At 32.5% G+C, this 21,400-nt stretch overlaps 2 protein-coding genes across 2 annotated transcripts in view; one reads left to right on the forward strand and one right to left on the reverse strand.

Annotated features, from left to right (window-relative positions):
• Positions 1-18,257, reverse strand: part of LOC145261098 (uncharacterized) — a 446,786-nt gene extending 428,529 nt beyond the window's left edge. The window contains exon 1 of the mRNA XM_080119306.1: positions 18,085-18,257. The gene's annotated coding sequence lies outside the window, so the exon portion shown is untranslated. The remainder of the gene's footprint in view (positions 1-18,084) is intronic.
• LOC145261100 (tectonic-like complex member MKS1) overlaps positions 1-21,400 on the forward strand; it is a 474,527-nt gene that overhangs the window by 65,568 nt on the left and 387,559 nt on the right. The gene's annotated exons all lie outside the window — the stretch shown is intronic.

Here is a 21,400-nt window from a genome sequence, read left to right on the forward strand (position 1 = left end):
TATTATCTCTATCTTTGATGCAACATGGTGAACTACATTAATAACAAATATATATTATCTCTATCTTTGATGCAACATGGTGAACTACATTAATAACAAATGTATATTATCTCTATCTTTGATATGGTGAACTACATTAATAACAAATGTATATTATCTCTATCTTTGATGCAACATGGTGAACTACATTAATAACAAATGTATATTATCTCTATCTTTGATATGGTGAACTACATAAATAACAAATGTATATTATCTCTATCTTTGATGCAACATGGTGAACTACATTAATAACAAATATATATTATCTCTATCTTTGATGCAACATGGTGAACTACATTAATAACAAATGTATATTATCTCTATCTTTGATATGGTGAACTACATTAATAACAAATGTATATTATCTCTATCTTTGATGCAACATGGTGAACTACATTAATAACAAATGTATATTATCTCTATCTTTGATATGGTGAACTACATTAATAACAAATGTATATTATCTCTATCTTTGATGCAACATGGTGAACTACATTAATAACAAATATATATTATCTCTATCTTTGATGCAACATGGTGAACTACATTAATAACAAATGTATATTATCTCTATCTTTGATATGGTGAACTACATTAATAACAAATGTATATTATCTCGATCTTTGATGCAACATGGTGAACTACATTAATAACAAATGTATATTATCTCTATCTTTAATATGGTGAACTACATTAATAACAAATGTATATTATCTCTATCTTTGATGCAACATGGTGAACTACATTAATAACAAATGTATATTATCTCTATCTTTGATATGGTGAACTACATTAATAACAAATGTATATTATCTCTATCTTTGATGCAACATGGTGAACTACATTAATAACAAATATATATTATCTCTATCTTTGATGCAACATGGTGAACTACATTAATAACAAATGTATATTATCTCTATCTTTGATGCAACATGGAGAACTACATTAATAACAAATGTATATTATCTCTATCTTTGATGCAACATGGTGAACTACATGAATAACAAATGTATATTATCTCTATCTTTGATATGGTGAACTACATTAATAACAAATGTATATTATCTCTATCTTTGATGCAACAGGTGAACTACATTAATAACAAATGTATATTATCTCTATCTTTGATGCAACATGGTGAACTATATTAATAACGAATGTATATTATCTCTATCTTTGATGCAACATGGTGAACTACATGAATAACAAATGTATATTATCTCTATCTTTGATGCAACATGGTGACCTACATTAATAACAAATGTATATTATCTCTATCTTTGATGCAACATGGTGAACTACATTAATAACAAATGTATATTATCTCTATCTTTGATGCAACATGGTGACCTACATTAATAACAAATGTATATTATCTCTATCTTTGATGCAACATGGTGAACTACATTAATAACGAATGTATATTATCTCTATCTTTGATGCAACATGGTGACCTACATTAATAACAAATGTATATTATCTCTATCTTTGATGCAACATGGTGAACTACATTAATAACAAATGTATATTATCTCTATCTTTGATGCAACATGGTGAACTACATTAATAACAAATGTATATTATCTCTATCTTTGATGCAACATGGTGAACTACATTAATAACGAATGTATATTATCTCTATCTTTGATGCAACAGGTGAACTACATTAATAACAAATGTATATTATCTCTATCTTTGATGCAACATGGTGAACTACATTAATAACAAATGTATATTATCTCTATCTTTGATGCAACATGGTGAACTACATTAATAACAAATGTATATTATCTCTATCTTTGATATGGTGAACTACATTAATAATAAATGTATATTATCTCTATCTTTGATGCAACATGGTGAACTACATTAATAACAAATATATATTATCTCTATCTTTGATGCAACATGGTGAACTACATTAATAACAAATGTATATTATCTCTATCTTTGATATGGTGAACTACATTAATAACAAATGTATATTATCTCTATCTTTGATGCAACATGGTGAACTACATTAATAACAAATGTATATTATCTCTATCTTTGATATGGTGAACTACATAAATAACAAATGTATATTATCTCTATCTTTGATGCAACATGGTGAACTACATTAATAACAAATATATATTATCTCTATCTTTGATGCAACATGGTGAACTACATTAATAACAAATGTATATTATCTCTATCTTTGATATGGTGAACTACATTAATAACAAATGTATATTATCTCTATCTTTGATGCAACATGGTGAACTACATTAATAACAAATGTATATTATCTCTATCTTTGATATGGTGAACTACATTAATAACAAATGTATATTATCTCTATCTTTGATGCAACATGGTGAACTACATTAATAACAAATATATATTATCTCTATCTTTGATGCAACATGGTGAACTACATTAATAACAAATGTATATTATCTCTATCTTTGATATGGTGAACTACATTAATAACAAATGTATATTATCTCGATCTTTGATGCAACATGGTGAACTACATTAATAACAAATGTATATTATCTCTATCTTTGATATGGTGAACTACATTAATAACAAATGTATATTATCTCTATCTTTGATGCAACATGGTGAACTACATTAATAACAAATGTATATTATCTCTATCTTTGATATGGTGAACTACATTAATAACAAATGTATATTATCTCTATCTTTGATGCAACATGGTGAACTACATTAATAACAAATATATATTATCTCTATCTTTGATGCAACATGGTGAACTACATTAATAACAAATGTATATTATCTCTATCTTTGATGCAACATGGAGAACTACATTAATAACAAATGTATATTATCTCTATCTTTGATGCAACATGGTGAACTACATGAATAACAAATGTATATTATCTCTATCTTTGATATGGTGAACTACATTAATAACAAATGTATATTATCTCTATCTTTGATGCAACAGGTGAACTACATTAATAACAAATGTATATTATCTCTATCTTTGATGCAACATGGTGAACTATATTAATAACGAATGTATATTATCTCTATCTTTGATGCAACATGGTGAACTACATGAATAACAAATGTATATTATCTCTATCTTTGATGCAACATGGTGACCTACATTAATAACAAATGTATATTATCTCTATCTTTGATGCAACATGGTGAACTACATTAATAACAAATGTATATTATCTCTATCTTTGATGCAACATGGTGACCTACATTAATAACAAATGTATATTATCTCTATCTTTGATGCAACATGGTGAACTACATTAATAACGAATGTATATTATCTCTATCTTTGATGCAACATGGTGACCTACATTAATAACAAATGTATATTATCTCTATCTTTGATGCAACATGGTGAACTACATTAATAACAAATGTATATTATCTCTATCTTTGATGCAACATGGTGAACTACATTAATAACAAATGTATATTATCTCTATCTTTGATGCAACATGGTGAACTACATTAATAACGAATGTATATTATCTCTATCTTTGATATGGTGAACTACATTAATAACAAATGTATATTATCTCTATCTTTGATATGGTGAACTACATTAATAACAAATGTATATTATCTCTATCTTTGATATGGTGAACTACATTAATAACAAATGTATATTATCTCTATCTTTGATGCAACATGGTGAACTACATTAATAACAAATGTATATTATCTCTATCTTTGGTGCAACATGGTGAACTACATTAATAACAAATGCAAGTTCTGCCATACAGAATTGGAACGTGTGAGTCATCTGGTATCAAGTTGCAAGGTTCTTTTGGGGGACGGCTACTACACAGCGAGACATGATGGAGTATGTAAGTACCTCCACTGGACCATCTGTAAAAAATGAAACATCCAGTGTAGCAGCAAGTCCTGGGAACATTAACTTTAAAGAACAGTTGTAAATGATGTATATACCATACATTACGACCATGTAATCCCTACAGCCACCTATCATGAAAATGCTGCTGTCAAACCTGATATAGTTTTATGGAATAAGTCAGAGAGAGTTGCAACCTTGGTTGAAGTGAGTGTCCCTAATGATGAACAGAGCTAAAGGGAGAAACAGACCAAATATCAAGGTCCCATGAGATTATATGCAAAGAAACTGGAATCTTAGGGAGATATCAATTATACCATTTATTATGGGTGCCACAGGGCTTATGAAGAAGAACCTTAAGTCCTACCTAACTAATATTCCTGGTGGACCAAGTGCAAAAGAGATCCAGACAATTCCACTTAAGGGAATAACGAGGATACTATAAAGAACTCTCGGTTGGTTTCAATAAAAAGCAGGGCAATGTTGGCAGCTGGTTTGGCTGCCCCATACCCAACGTTACAATCTTCAAAGGAAGAAAATTAAAAAAAAAAAATAAAATAAAATGGAATATCAACAAATATTCCATGTTTTAAGGCATTGTAAATTATTAGATATGAGGGGGTGGTGACCTTGCCGTGTCATAAAATATGCTTAAATATATTTTAATTTATGCAGATAGACAAACAATATATTGTATCCATTGTTTGTTGTGTTTTGCTAAGGTTGAGATAAAATATCATATCTGTTTTAAAGTATTTATTTACAACGCATTTGTTTAGAAGAAGAATTGATTTGTTTATTGTTTTGTAATTTATGTTTAAAGATTTTTTTCTATTGCCCTATGAGACTTTTCAGCTGATATTTTATTATGAACTAGCGGGGGTACCCGGCGTTGCCCGAGTGTTTGTTTCTGGGACGAGGGGGGAGTTTTAAAAAATGTTATGGTAGGTAAGTAGGAAGGATCAAACCCGGAGTCATGACTAAAAGTAGGAAAATAAAGTGTGAAAAAAAAAACAAAAAAAAAAACATCTGCAACGTTAACAGTTCGGCCACCAAGAAAAGTCCATTCCAGTTGTTTAGGAAAAAAAAAAAAAAAAAAAAAAAAAACGACTACGGTAGGTCGGCGCGAACGTGAAAATATAATGTGAATTGTCCAGCACGCTAACCACTACGCCACAGAGCACTGCAGCTTAGTTTAGTGATTTTAAATAACTTCACATGAAAGAACTACGAAGCCAAACCGGTGTTCTCTTCTCAACTGTTCCTTGTGAACGATCCCCAAACGGTGTTAAGTGGTGGCAGAGGGAGGAGGAATTTATTAGAGAGAAAATATTTTACCACTTCCATTGATCTTAACCGATTTTGGCCGTGACTTCTCAGCAGAAAAAGTATAGAAATCTAAGATTATCGAGGAATTTGAGAAATAATAAGCCTATAACACACCTCAGATATTGTTCTGCCGTTTGTGCATATTATATTTGCATGAAATATCTTGATTTTTAATCCTATTAATGTCAAAATCAGACGGGAAAAAATGAGTTCATTTTATTTATATAGAGATATTTAAAAAATAGTCTTTATTATGTTTAAATTTTTAATTTAGACTCTAAATATTTTAATTCATGCAGATTGTGTATTATTGCAGATCAAATTCTCTATTGAATATTATAGTGTACCTAATTAATATTATAGTGTACCTAATTAATATTATAGTGTACCTAATTTTGATTGCAATAAAAATATGGGAGTATAAAACATTTGTTGCTCATTAATTAATCCCGGGCAACGTCGAATTACTCTACTAGTATATATATATATTTTCCACAGTCAAACCACGTCACAGCTCATATAAGCCATGAAAGCCAACAAACCTGGAAGTTCAAGACTCTAGTTTCGCCCTCATTTAGGCTCATAATTGAACGCATCCAGACTTGGGATTCAAAACCTGCCACTTGCATGTGAGGCGAGCAACCGCTCAAGTGGTAGGATGCTTGCTTCTCATGCAAAAGTTTTGGGTTTCAAATTCCAAATTCGGACGTTTTCAAGAAACCTATATCTAAAATTTCAAGTGTTTAGACCCAAAATTGTCGGAGGAGTTTGGTAGAGTTCTCAAAGGTTAAATCGTTGAACTTTGACCCCTTAACAGCCAAACTTCTGGCTGAAAACCAATCACATCGATTTCCCCAAATCTCAGTACCCTGTATATCAAATTTCGAGTCTGTAGACTAAAAATTGACAGAGTTATTGCCTAGGGAAATGTACACAGACAGACAGACAGACAGACACACAGACACTTTCACTTTTATAGATATATACTCCTATAATTTTTTTTTTTTTTGTGTGCATTTATATTCATATTAAAAACCCTTTTTTCTATTTACTTAAAAAGAAAATACAACTTTGTTATATATGGGTCATTTGCTAATTTGCATATCCTTTTAAACATTCATTTTAAGTAATTCCTTTTTAGTTTTTTTCGGTTTTCTTATGGCATTTTCATCTTTAGTTAACTATTTCATGTAATTATATTCATGCAGATATTCTACATGATTTATACTTGCGTAATATTTGCGTAAAAATGTTATAGTAAACAGAAACCTCTTTCTATATATATTTAAGTATGCGTATATATATTTGTTTGAAAAATTTTGATGACCAAACTCCTCTGTCAGTTTTTGGTCAACAGACATGAAACTTAATATATAGGGTATTCGAACCCGTGCAAAACTTTATATGTGGATTTTAGCCATAGAAAATTGGTGTAAATGTGTGAAAATTAAAAAATGAAATTTGCTAGGTGAAGGTCGAACGACATTACGAATATGCATGCATAAAGTAATAGCTATTGGTTCATGTTTTAATTTTTAGCCTTGCAGCAAACATGTTTTCATAGCTCAGGCATTAACATCAAAGGAAAAAAGTAAATAAGCTAAACGTTTTGGTTTTGATTCTTGGTGGTGGTGCACAAATCATTTTTTTTCTAACTTTTTAAATCATTAATATATATTGGATCCAATATAATCTATAATATAAATAAAAGCCAAACGTCTGTGTGTATGTATGTATGTTTGTTTGTAACGCTAAAACTTTTGAAAGACGGAACCAAACTTGACAAATTTGGTATCATATCGAAGCCCCATCACCCGGATGACAAATATCGAAATTTCACGTCAAACGGACCACTAGAAGTTGGTCAACTGATCAGTTATCTTCGAGGGGGCCCCCAAAAAACCTGTCATTATCTATATATATAAAAGACAAATGTTTGTTTGTAACGCTAAAACTTGAGATGAAAGATTCCTCTCCCCTAAGAATAAAACATATGTTCAATATCTGCTTTTGTTTTTTCATTGTTTATACGGTCCCGAGCAACGCCGGGTAGCCCTGCTAGTCTATAATATAAAGGGCAAAAATCTGTTTAAATGTATGTATGTATGTATGTTTATAATGTTCTACAGATTTGATGGATTTTCACGAAATCAGTATTGTTTTGAAGTTCAACCCTTTAGATGACAAATATCGAAAAATTGGTTAAAAACATTAATTCCTTCACCCTCAACTGGGCACTTTTGTACATGGAGGGGTAGCAAAAAATCGTTCCTTCATGACAATTTAGCCAAACTTGCATGTGCAAAAAAGTTCTTTCTTGAATTAGTTTAAATATTAAAAAATGACCTAACTTCCCTCACGCGATCATAGACCAGTCGTTATAGTGGCAGCGTTGTTATCTTAAGATTGCACGTTCAAGCCTAGATATCAGACATATTTTTTTTCGATTTTTAAAGTTTTAATATTGAAACAGGGTTATTTATGCCATTTTTATGTTCGTTTTTTTTTTCATTATGTTTGCTGTTTTTTTTTGTTTTTGTTTTTCCAATTTTTAAAAGAAATTTTAACATTTAAACAGGATTATTTATGCCATTTCTTTTTCATTTGCTTATTCTTTATTTTGCATCACGTTTGCTGTTTTTTTTTGTTTTTGTTTTTCTGATTTTTAAAAAAAAGTTATAATATTTAGACAGGGTTATTACGTTCGCTTATTCTTTATTTTCCATTTTGTTTTGATTCACTCCCCCATACCTCCCCACGCCGGGGCAACGCCGGGTACATCCGCTAATATAATGATAAATGCAAAATCTGCATTAATCAAAATATCATATTTAAGTGTAATGCAGGGTGGGCTACTAGTATATATATATATATATATATATATATATATATATATATATATATATATATATATATATATATATGAGGTAACGGGTTCAGTTCACAAAGGAAGGACAAGTCAAAGATGGGAGAAATTGATAAAAATGGACTTAAGAGAAAGAAGTATAAATAAAGACCTGTCCAGAGATAGATTAGTTTAGATCTCTGATGAATCACACTCAAAGAAAATCCAAGATAATTTCATGTTTTGATTTTCTAAGTGATGATGAAACGGTCTGTCAAGAACTGAACCTTTTTGAAACTGAATAAAGACATTTTTACTGAAGAATCTAATTTTCTATTGTTCATATATGCTCTTGAGTTTGATAAAGTAACATCTATTGAGCTTGAATCTTGAAAATTTGACTATCAATACTGAATACATATAACACACACACACACACATGTTAAATTAATTAATTAAACACAGGATAAATCATCAAAACAAAGAGCTTTGTCATTCAGATCAACGAACGTCTTCAGAAAAACTGAAAACGTTCGTTAATCTGGACGAAACCTGTAGAGCTCATTTTTGATAATTTATTCCTGTGTTTAATTTGTTTTTCCTTTTGCGTTTTTTAGCACATCCTGTCTCCACCGCATTTTATTTTATACTTTATCAGATATTTTATCCTCAGGTATAAAAATAATTGTTATTTTTAAAATATTATATTTATAAAGCCCCTTCAAGAAATTAAAAGTTGAGCCCTCTTTAGGGAATTAAGAAAGAAAGCTGTCAACTTTAGCATAAACACAACATTCCGACTTTTGTTTGTTGAATACTCTCTGACTATTTGTTATGTGTGTCTGCTGACATGGCATTATAAGCACTTAATTTACTTCAATTCTTGTATTAATTAATAGTGACCTAGAGGTAAGATGCTAGCCTATGAAGTCAAGGATGTCTGCTGACTGGGTTCGAATTTCCTGACCAGCAGTAATTGTCACTTGTGATTGTGTATGCATGTAACACTAGTGTTTGTAGATATAAAAATAATTTTTAATATTTATTTAAAGATGACTACAAATATTTATATATATATATATATATATATATATATATATATATATATATATATATGCGTGTGTATATATATATACACACACACACACACATACACACTGATGAAGACTGTATTCTGTTCTTTTGTCTTACTGTCAAATATGAGTAAGTTTCTTTACTTTGTGCATTGTGTTCTTCTTTGCAAGCTGATTGGTTAGTTTGGAAAAGAAGAGGATGAGGAGATGAATAGGATAGAGAAGGAGGGGGAAGTACAAGCTGCTGCTACTGTTGCTGCTTCTCTTGGCAGATCTATAGAAATAAGGTCTTTATCGAAGACTGGTGCATGGCCTGTGTGGTTGGGGGAAGGCCATGAGGGGCAAAGGGGCAGACAACTGCTTTGCACTAAAAAGGCAGAGGTCAAATTGGAAGTCAACCAATGATTTGCAAGAGAGAGAGAGAGAGTGAGAGAGAGAAAAGGGATGGAACCGAAGAGAGATGGTTCAGTCCGGATTACATAATGATGTTGCAGTATGAGTGCAGTAGCAGTCAGTGCCGGGGGCGGCAATGGTGGTAGCAGCCGCCACTGTCTCCGCTCCAATCAATAAGGCTCTGACAACAGTCAGAGAGTGTAAAAAGCCAAAAACAAAACAAGCTTTCATTTTTTTCTCTTTTTTGTTGTTGTTTCTTTTCTTTTTGAACGTTTCCTTCATTTTTATTTGCAAAATTTTTTATTTTCGCAAAGAAATTTGAACTTGTTTATTACAGTAGTGTTGTTAATTGAATAATAAAAAAAACGAGTAATAATTTAAAAGAAATAAAATACACATGAAAGATGCAGTTTTTCAAACTGATCAATAAAAACACTTCTGAAAAAAAAAAAAAAAAACAATACAGTCTGTTTATTTATACAAACATTATGGGCTACATATGTGTATACATGTTTCTGTTGTAATTCTTTCAGAGAACCAGCATCCTCATATCAGATACTTTCCAAGGAAATCAAATTCTAAATAATCATATACACACACACACACACACACACACACACACATATATATATATATATATATATATAGTCTTGGAAGTTTTTTAAATTTTAAAACTATATAAAAAAAATTATTTAATTTTTATTTTTTTATCATTCGTTGGAAAACTGTTTAGTTAATTAGTCATTTAATCACCTGCAATCATTGCATCAACTTGCTCTCGAATTCACAATAGTTCTAATGTAAATTTAAGGGATCATCAGTTGTTTACCATGAAACACTGTTTCAGGGATTTAAAAACAAAACATTATATTAAATCATGGCTTCCCAGCAGTGTTGATCAAACTTCACTTCCCTTAATCACAAGAACAAAAAATGTTCCAGGTATTGGATCTAGTTACCTGCTCATGAGATTAAGTTGACTAACCTATTCATGTTATAAAAAATGTTTTCCTTACCTGTGAGATTCGTCCCTGTCTTCAAATGACAAAAATGAATTATATATATATATATATATATATATATATAGACTAGCACTAAAAATTCATTTTCTGCACAGACCACTTATGTTTATATATATATATATATATATATATATATATATATATATATATATATATATATATATATATATATATATATATATATATATATACTCAAAGGCTGCCTGACATTACCCGGTCATAAAATGCACTTGAATAGTATTTTAATTTATGCAGATTTCTTATTTATTAATAAAGAGTCAATACTCGAATATCAAAACCTTAAAAATTAACTAACTTTAACATATAAATGTATATTTGCGCATGTGTTGAGTCGCATTTTAAGTCGACTTATCCCTGTCAAGTTCAAATTTTTTAATTTTGACCTTTTCGCAGCTCTTTTTACTGGCTAAAAACCAAATCGAATTCATTTCACAAGTCTGAATCCCTTATATATCAAGTTTCAAGTCTGTTGACCAAAAATTGGCAGAGCAGTTTGGTAGAGACCGTTCTGCATGCACATATACACACACACACACACACACACACACACACACACACACACACACACAATGTCACTTTTATATATATATATATATATATGGTGACAGTGTCGGTTTGTCTATGCGATAAGCAGTCTCTACCAAACTACCCTGTCAGTTTTTTGTCTTCAAACTTAAAACTTGATTATAGAGGATTCTAACAGGTGGACCAAATTCTGTTTGGTTTTTTGACTGGTAAAAATAGCTGCTAAGGAGTCAAAATTGGAAGAAAAAAACTTGGCAGTCAACTAAACATGTTATTTTTATGTATGCACAAATATACATTCATATCTTTAACAAGGTTATTTTTTTAAGTTTTTATATGTGTATGGACCGATACCAGATCGTAACAAATAAGGCTGGAGAGATGCATGTTTTGATTTCAGTTTTAGCTGATGGCACCCAAGTCATTTTATTTCTGTTTTACTTTTGAAATCACTACTATATATTGAGTACAATATGTGAATTAATAGATTATTGTCCCTATAATAAATAAACCTTATTTGTTACCATCTGGTATCGAGCTATATACATATGTATATAAAAACATTAATACAACACAAATACAACAGGAACACAATGAACTAGTTCATATTTAGTAGCATAGCTCTTCTGCAATTTGACAGCCTGAAATCTTTTAGAAATTCTTTTAATTAGACTGCAGCAATACTCCGGGAAAAGGGAATCCCACTTATCTTTAATTTTTGTCCAAAGTTCTTCCAAATTTGACATTTTGATCATTGCGTAGCTGTTGTTTGATGTAATGCCAAACATTTTCGATAGGATTGAGGTCTGGAGATTGTGTAGGCCAATCCAAACATGGAATATCATGCTCTTCCAGGAACCTCTTGACATTGCCAGCTGTGTGAATGGGAGCATTATCCTGGTATTGTCATCCAAATTCCAACCAAATAGGGAAGAAAATGCTCAATCAACATATTAATGTACTTGGTTGAATTAATTCAACCTTGCAAGCGAACTATAGGCCCTGGATCATTGGTACTGATACACCAAAACTGAACCTCCACCACCTTGCAGTATTGAAACTGAGCACCTAGGATTAAATTCTTTGTCTTTACTTCAACGGACGTACTGCCTACCATCACTGCCTAGCCTATTGAACTTGCTTTCGTTGCTAAAAACCACTTTTGACCAATATGAAGAGTCAAGATCTTCATTGCATCTGACAAAGTCCAGATGATGCTTTCTGTTTTTTACAGGAATCATTGGCTTGCATCTTGCAACATATCTTTGCAAATTAAATTCCTTTAATCTGTTCTTGACAGTAGAAAGAGAGCACTTTTAACAAGATTGCACTGTTGTTGGATTTGTGGAGCCGTTTCAAATCTGTTTTTTAGGCTGTGGATCTTGATAGCATTGTCTTCCCTGTTAGAAGTAACTCTAGTACGACCAGATTTAGGGACATCACAAACACTGCCGGTGTTTTGATGCTTTTGCATAGTCTTTCTTACCATTTTCTCATCATATTTCAATCTGCGGCCAATTTCTCGATTTGATAAACCAGAAAAGTGGAGATTAATAAGCTCCTGATGATCACTAAGAGAGAGTCGTGGCATATGGACTAAATGTTACGTTGTATGATCTGGAACAACAATAATTATGATTAAAGATGCTTTGTTGCCTGTTGGATATTTTAAACTGATTTAGGAGTGATAATTTAAGTTGGTTTTAAGCGAATTTGTTGCTGCGGACTTTCTTTTTGCCTCCTCAATTCAAAGTTAAATATGAACAAATCACCGTTTTTTTTCTCCTAGAAAATCAGTTGTTTTGTGGATCGTTGCAACATGTTGTTTAGAATATAATGTAATTCAATTCTTTCCAGAAAATGCTTTTTCTGGATCAGAATATTTTTCAATTAGCCGCCCTCTTAAAAAGGGGGACATACTTTTGTGTTCATTCATACAGAGTTAGTTCATTTTGATTGGAATAAAAATATAATATTAAAAAGATGCATTGTTTAAAAGATGAAAAAAAAAAAACTGCAAGTAAATATACCACCAGGTCATGCCAAGTGAGTACAGTTAGTAATCTATTATATAATAAACTAACTCACTTTATTGTTTCTTTGTCAATGATAGCTTTATTCATACAAAATTAATATTTAGTTTTTCTTGTGAATCGTTGGAACATGTTCTTAGGAATAAAATACAATTCGATTCAGTTCATTCCAAAAATACTTTGTCTGGGTCAGAATTATTTTCAAATGGCTGCTATCATTTCAAAAAGAGATGTAACTCTTTATTCTCAGTTGTTTCTTTTTTTCTTGTATCTGTGGCATAGCGTATAAAAGTGCTGAGCAATAACTAGGTTGAAGGTTGAATCCTTAGTAAAGGTAATATTAAGAATACAGTTATTAATTACTGATTCCTTCTACCTGGTCCTGTTTGACCGAACTCCGGTGATTATTAAAAGGTTCAATACAACATTTCATACAGACTTCCAAGTTTTACAAGATGCACCTGAAGAAAGTCAGACGTTACATCGACTGAAAAGTTGTGGAAATTACAACCATGATGAGAGCAATTGTTTAAATAATCGGAATAATACAATCCTCATCTGGAATCCTCATTGTGAAACAAAACAAATAATATTTGGAGAAAAAGAAAAGCAAATACATTCCCGGGCAATGCCAGGTAGGTACAGCAAGTCAATAAAAGCAATAAATATGATTGCATCTCTGAGTACAAGCGACCTCATCTGATGCGAGTAACTCTATTATGGTCTTTCTCGTTCCACATAAGCGTTCAATATTTTCAGCTTTGCTTAGAGGTGCACTGGTTTAACCTTTACTTGAATGTTCAGATTTACTTTGCGTTTAGCTCTATTGTTAACATATAGGGTGCACATGCAAAGAGGTCTGAGAATTTCGTGCGTTATTAAAGACCTGCTGGAATACCCGTCCCAGAAAAGGCTCATAATAATGGAAATCGGTTCAAGTCCTTGAGATCAGGTCTCTGAATATTACAAATCCTCTTAGTGCTCCTCTTCCTCCTCCTCTTCCTCTTTCAGTTTTGGTATTTGAGCTGCTGCGAGTGCCCCAGAATTTATAGTGGTCAACACCTGTTAATGTTTTATGCCGAGGGGTGCACTGGCCCACAAGTATAAAATGAAATGATGCTAGAGAAACAAAAGAAAACACAAACTCCGACACATTTTGTATATATTGATTGGTTAAGTGTGTGTGTGTGAGTGTGTGTATATGAGTGTGTGTGAGTGTGTGTGAGTGTGTATGAGTGTGTGTGTATGAGTGTGTGTGTGTGTGTGACACCATTGTGGAAAACAACTTTCTGAATGCTAAAGTTCATTTCTACATAGTCTGTCGAGGCTTTTTTGTCATTGGTTGACTGTCCCCAACTCAAAGCTGGACTCAATTGTCACAAACCTAATCTGTGAGTAAAGTGTTCCTAACTGTGGTAAACTGTCATAGAACTAACTCTAAACACTGCCATACCTTGATTAGCAATCCTATTTTAATTCCCTTTGTGTGTGCACGTTGCTGAACAACTTCTTATACCTTTGTTCTGCTGATAAACTTCATTCCTTTTTTTAATATATTTTTTTCCTTTTTTTTTCAATTTCTAATACTTTTTTTGGGAGGGAGGGGGAACGTCAACAGTATCACATGAAAACAGCAGTCTCAATAATCCAAATAATACAGATTACCAATCCTTATCTCGATTTCTGAAACAATATTTGGGACTGATTCAGAGCCTGACGGAAGGTCACATGGGCATTTTTCTGCAGGTTACTGTAATCTATTGGAAAAGCAGCTGATGCGATGATTCACTCAATAATCAGCTGTTAGCTGACAAGTTTCAATTTAATCGATTTATTATAACAAGAAGAAAATTTTCTTAGAAACAAATGTTTTCAATCATAGTTGTTTTCATGAAACAAAATTATTTTACTAAAACTTTTGCATAAAAAAAACTTGTTAGATACTTTCCATAAAGAAAAAATTCGTTTAAAGTTGTTTCCATGTTTTTATCTTAAGAAAAATATTTCTGTGAAGCATTTGTTAAAAAGAAAAAATTCGTTTATAGTTGTTTCCATGTTTTCATCTTAAGAAAAATATTTCTGTGAAGCATTTGTTAAAAAGAAAAACATTCGTTTATAGTTGTTTCCATGTTTTTATCTTAAGAAAAATATTTCTGTGAAGCATTTGTTAAAAAGAAAAATTTTTTGTTAATATATTTTTCTTGAAATAAACTAAAAATATTTCTTTCATATAATCAAACTCAGTCTCAGTGAATCTTGTTAAAGTTTTGTTTTCAGCATATCAGTTTATCGTCTGGCAGTGTCCGTGTCGTTTTTTTTTTTTTTTTTTTTTTTCTAGCTGCCCACTGTAAACAGCCAGAAGATACCGATGTGACCTTGGGTCAGGTTCTAGATCAATACCCAATATTTTCTATGTCATAAATTTGGGAATACGTCATGCAATATGGAAAAGTAAGGCCCATATAACATAGTCGTTACATGTCAACACTCAGGACCCACACATTGTATGCAGACAATCACAAAGTTTCAGTGAAACAACAGGCATTTATTTACAGGTACTTTCCAGAATAACGCCTTGTCTCTTGTTCAAAAGTCTTCTGGTAATCTAATGTGCTAAACTAAACATGACTCTACTGTGTCAAACACGTGATGCTCTGTCTTTGTCCGACCATGTTTAGGACATGTCTTTTCTTGTTGCCCTCGGGCTACGTGTGTAATGCGTCTATTCAACGTTTTTCTTTTTCATAATCTTTTTCTTTCCTTCTTCCTCGCTGTTATATCACATCACACACAGCTTGGTGATTTTCATATGTTGGCTATTGCTGCTGTCATCTGTGCGTCCACGCTCTGTTATACTCAGATATAACATTGGCCCAACTTTATGTTGTCAGGCAGAGGTATGCGGTCTCATGACTGACTTAGATTCTTGTATATTAAATGTATAAAATAAAATTTGGATAAAATATAGAATAACTGGAAAAAGCGGATAAACCAAATATGCAATTGAACCAACTGATATGATTCGATTTTATGTTTGTTTGTTTTTTTGTTTGTTTTTTTAAAAACAAATATAAAATCGAATCATATTTGTTTTTTAAAAAAACAAAAAACAAATATAAAATCTAATCATATTAGTTGGTTTAAAAACTTTTTTTTCAGCGTTTAAAAAAGAAAAAGTTTATTTTTTTCTTTATTTTCTTTTTTTCTTTTTGCTGGATTCAGTATAAGAAATATTTACCATGCTCTGTAGAAACCACAAGAACAAATGAAGAAAAGATGTTTATGAGGGTCGTTTCATAAGTAATACCTCAGCTACGAAGACTAGAGTGATACCATTAAAACAAGTAAATGTTTTTGATCCAAAAATATTCATAAGTGACCTCCCCGACAAAATTGCCTCTGAGATGGGTATATATGCTGATGACACCACACTCTATAACAGGCACGACAGAAAAACAAAGAACATATATTTAAAGAAATGGCAGAAACACTAGAGGATGACCTCCAATCTGTAGTGGAATGGGGGACAAAAATGGATGGTCACATTCAATGCTGCCAAGACTAAACTAGTTTCCTTCAATAATTACAAGAAACCTTCTCTACCACCAATAGCAATGGCTAGTGACTCTTTATCTGAGAGTACATCTTTCAAACTCCTTGGCCTAACGTTCACAGGAAACATGAGTTGGAAAAATTACATTGAAAGCATTGCCAGGGCCGCTGCGAAGAAGGTAGGCTCTCTCTACCATGCTAGAAAACTACTAACACCCGAAAGTATCCTGTACCTCTATAAGGCAACCATTCGCCCATGTATGGAGTATTGCTGTCATATTTGGGCTGATGCATCTGCTACTAGTCTATCGCTCTTAGACAAGGTTCAAAAGAGAGTCGCCAATCTGATAGGCCCTGAACTGGCATCTAAGCTTCAGCCTCTGTCCCATCGACGAAATGTTGCATCCCTCTGCCTGTCCTACAAGTATTTTAATGGTGAATGCTCTGACGAACTGCAAACACTTGTACCCCCACGGCGTAAACCGCTAGACTTTGGAATTCCATTCCAGGTCCCTGCTTCCCCAACTGTACTGACGTGCAGAAGTTCAAATATAACGTGAACCGACATCTTGCTTTCCAAATCCCAACATAGTACCCCAGTAGTTGTTGCCTCTGATAGTAGCCCCCACACCAAAGTGGCAATGTGCCTTGTTTGGGGTGAAAATGTAATTTAAAAAAAAAAAAGTTACCACTATTCTCTATGCGCTTTTATCGGGAATTCAGCGATGCAATTTTCTTTTTCCGTCCCTCTACCCCTCTTAACCACAACCCTTTCCATAACCCCACCCCCTTCCATTTTTATTCCACTGCGCCTTGCAAAAGCTTCTGACTTACGTCCATGAGGGAGTTGCTTTCTTAGAGTCTCACACCGTCAATATCTGCAACAGAAAGATGAAACGTTCAAGTCATAAATGCATAAGTTCAGTCATCATAACAATACAATTTGCAATCCTCTCTGATCTGTTCGAGCTAATAAAAAATAGGAGGCATTACTTTTAGAACATCACTTGTACATGTCTGTAGCATGGTCCCTGGCCTTAGTAGAGGCCATTTTGGACAAGGTTTGTGTTTGCCAAGAACCACACAAAATTTTAATATATATATTGGGTAGAAAAGTTATTTTATAGTGAAGAAAGAAAATGAAGGATATATATGGATGTGCATGCGCAGTGAAAATGGAAATGAACAAAATATAAGCGAATAGACGGGTCACCAATTAGCAAGTGTTAATGGAAAACATGAACAGAGTTTTGTTAATGAAAAATGGAGAAAATTGAATTTTTATAGCAAAACAAGCAAGAGATGAGAATATAAAAGTTATTTTCAATCATTCATGCAATTCGTATTTAGTAAAGAAACTTTTGTTAGCAGTCAATACGTTCATATTTACCTTGTTCTTGTTGGTGCATGTGAATGAGTAGTAATTCGTTTCTGTCGCTTGATGTGCGCAAGATAAAGAAAGCTGGTATTTGAATCATTGAAGATTTCTTCCCACTTTACTTCACCCCATTCCCGGCAAAAAGGCACCGGTGAGGGATTGTTGTTCTTGGCGTCCTGCAGGTGTCATCTAGTTTTGGGCAGTTTATTTCATTTCATCAGCTTTTTAACAGAGTTCGTTTCAGCTTATTGTTTTGGCGAAGACTTGTTACTTTTGGGGTTTGAAACGATTTTCATTGGTTGCTTTAACTTAACACGTTTCTGTGGAAAACTTACTTGGTTTTGGGAGTGAAGAGGAAAGCGGGGTGGAGAAAGAAAGGGTGTGGTAATTAGAGTAATTTGCTTTTTTCGTTTGAATCACTTCCTGATTAAGTCAGTACAGATGTTTATATATCTACAGCTCTACCTCCCAGAAGGCAACGTTGGGAAAATGTAAAAATGATCTGGCGTTTTAACATAATTTAACTCCAGACTATTTGACTTTTTCTTTTCTGTTTCCTCCCCGTTTTCGTTTTCTTTTTTTTTCTTTCGTTTCTTTTTTCCTTTTCTTTTTTTTCTTTCCTTTTCTTCTTTTTTATCTTCCTTCCTTTTTTCCTTTTCCTGCTTTTTTCTTTGCTTCTTTGTTCTTTTACTTTCTTTTCTCTTCCCTTCTTTTTCCTTTTTCCCTTTCTTTTCTTTTTTCGTACATTATTTTCTTTTTCTTCTTTTTTTCTTACTTTTTATTGGTGTCTTTTTTTTTTTTTGCTTTTCTTTTTGTTTTCTTCACTTCTTTTATGTTTCGTCCTTTACTTTTTTCATCTTTATTTCTGTTCTTTCTCTTTGATGTTGTTGCTTCATTCTTTTTCTTTTTTTCTTCTCGCATTCCGTTCTTTCATTACTTTCATTCTTTTCTTTTTTTCATTATTCGTCTCTTTCGTTCTTATTTCTTTATTTCACACTTTCCTTTCCCTTTTCTCCCGTTTTCTTTCTTTCTTTAATCATACTTTTCTTTCTTTTTTATTTCTTACAACTTTTTAAATTTATTTTTCTTTCGTTTTCATCCTTTGTTTCTTTTTGCCTACCGTTCTTTAATTCTTTTTCTTTCGCCTTTTCTTCCTTCCTTCCTTATTTCATTCCCCCTTTCTTTTTTTTCTGATCACCTTTTCCTTTTTTTTTCTCTTTCTTATTTTTTTCTGTCTTTGTTTTTGTTCTATTTTTTTTTATTTATTGAATTTTTTGGTTTATTTGTCTTCATTCTTCTTTCTTTTCTTTTTTATTCGTTTATGTTTTTTTTAAATATTTTTTTATTCATTCATTCATAATTTATAATTGCATTTTCTCTCTCATTTTCTCTTTGTCTATCTAACCTCTCCAAATCCCCCTATCTATTTCCCCCACCTCTTTTGTTACAAACTTATTTCTTTTTCCTTCCCCCTACCCCTCTTAACCCTAACCCCTTACCCCATCCATTTTTATTCCACTGCCCCTTGCAAAAGCGGCCCACGTTGCACCGACCCAACTTTCAAGTGCAGTGCAGCAAAGTGCACATGCGCTTTGCAGCAGCATCTGCGCGATTCGTTTGGCGGTGGTAGCGACGGCGCTGTATCAAGGGAGAAGGGAGGGTGTTGTTATGTTTACTGCCTCCCCCCTCCTCTTCCTCTGTATACGTCGATTGCCTCAATTTGAATATTCGCGCCAGCCACCTGACATTCTGTGCCAGCGTTTTTGTTTTGCGTGCAGCATTCATCCGAAATCTTTGCTGACTTTTGTCACGTGGGATTGTAAACACATCGAGCGCCGTCTAGTGGCTGACAATGTTTATATAAAAGTATTGAGATACAGCCTACCAACGGCAGTTAGAATAAGTGACTATCAGCTACATGGCTGTAGCTGCATTCTTGGCTTGTAATAAATAGGTTTGGAGCTGAGAGTAATAATGAATTAATAACAAATAATTTTGGGTTTGAGATTAATAGTGAATTAATCTGTCTATTATATCTATAAAAGTGAAATTGTTGTGTGTGTGTGTATATATAATATATATATATATATATATATACATATATATATACATATATATATATACATATATATGTATATACACTTGTGCTCGAAATTATTCATACCCCCCCCTTGAAAATTGAGTTTATTAGGTGTAACTTTGTAAGAATTTATTGTTTACGTCCATATTGATACATATTCTTAATAAACTTCTTCTGATCATTTTCGTCATTTTAAAATCTCGGGATACTTGTAATAAAAGAAATATACAGCTATTTATAAAATCTGCAATGTTCAAAAATAATCATACCCCCTTATTTTTTCAGTATTAATCGAGTTTCTGACTGTTTGTTTCCTGTTTGATTCTTATTTTGAATGCTTTTATACAACCTTTGATTAATTTCATTTCGTTTTTTGCATTTTTCAGAAATTAAAATGATATCAACTGAAAACCAATAAAAGAATAAAAATGATTAGAATGGGGAAGAAAAAAGAGCTTAGTAATGATCTTAGGACTAAAATTGTGAATTCACATAAGGATGGTTTAGGTTACAAGTCAATTTCCAAGAAATTTGAGGTCCCTACAGCAACAGTACAGAGCATCATCAAAGAATTCCAGAGCCACCACACAACAAACAACTTGATTGGTAGAGGAAGGAAAAGGAAACTGTCTGCTAGAGCCACCAGGAATATTGTAAGAAGTGTTAATGCAAATCCAACCACCACTACTAAGGACATTTTAGAAAATCTGGAGTCTTCTGGCATAAAAATATCAAGGCAAACATTGCAAAGGACTCTGCATGAAAATGGTCTGAAAGGAAGAAGACCAAGAAGGACTCCATTGCACACCGGAAAACACCTTGCAGCACGTCTAAAGTGTGCTAGGACCCATGTGAATTCTCCAGAGTCCGTTTTCTCAAGTATTTTGTGGACTGACGAAACAAAAATTGAATTGTTTGGCCATATGGATGCTTCTTACGTTTGGAGGAAGAAAGGAGAAGCTTACAACCCAAAGAACACCATACCCACGGTGAAACATGATGGTGGTAGCTTAATATTTTGGGGCTCCTTTTCGGCTAGTGGTCCAGGTAGTTTGGTCAAGATAGATGGAACCATGAAGAAGGAACAATATTTGGAGATACTCCAGAAAAACATTAGACAAAATGCGGAGAAGCTCCATTTAGGACCAAACTGGGTCCTTCAACAGGATAATGATCCAAAGCATACTGCCAAAATAGTCAAGAAATGGTTTGAGGATAATCAAATTAATGTTTTTGAATGGCCTAGCC

The sequence above is a fragment of the Euprymna scolopes genome, chromosome 37 (assembly GCF_053919585.1).
Source record: "Euprymna scolopes isolate OS-2025 chromosome 37, ASM5391958v1, whole genome shotgun sequence".
In the NCBI taxonomy this organism is placed as follows: Eukaryota; Metazoa; Mollusca; class Cephalopoda; order Sepiida; family Sepiolidae; genus Euprymna; species Euprymna scolopes.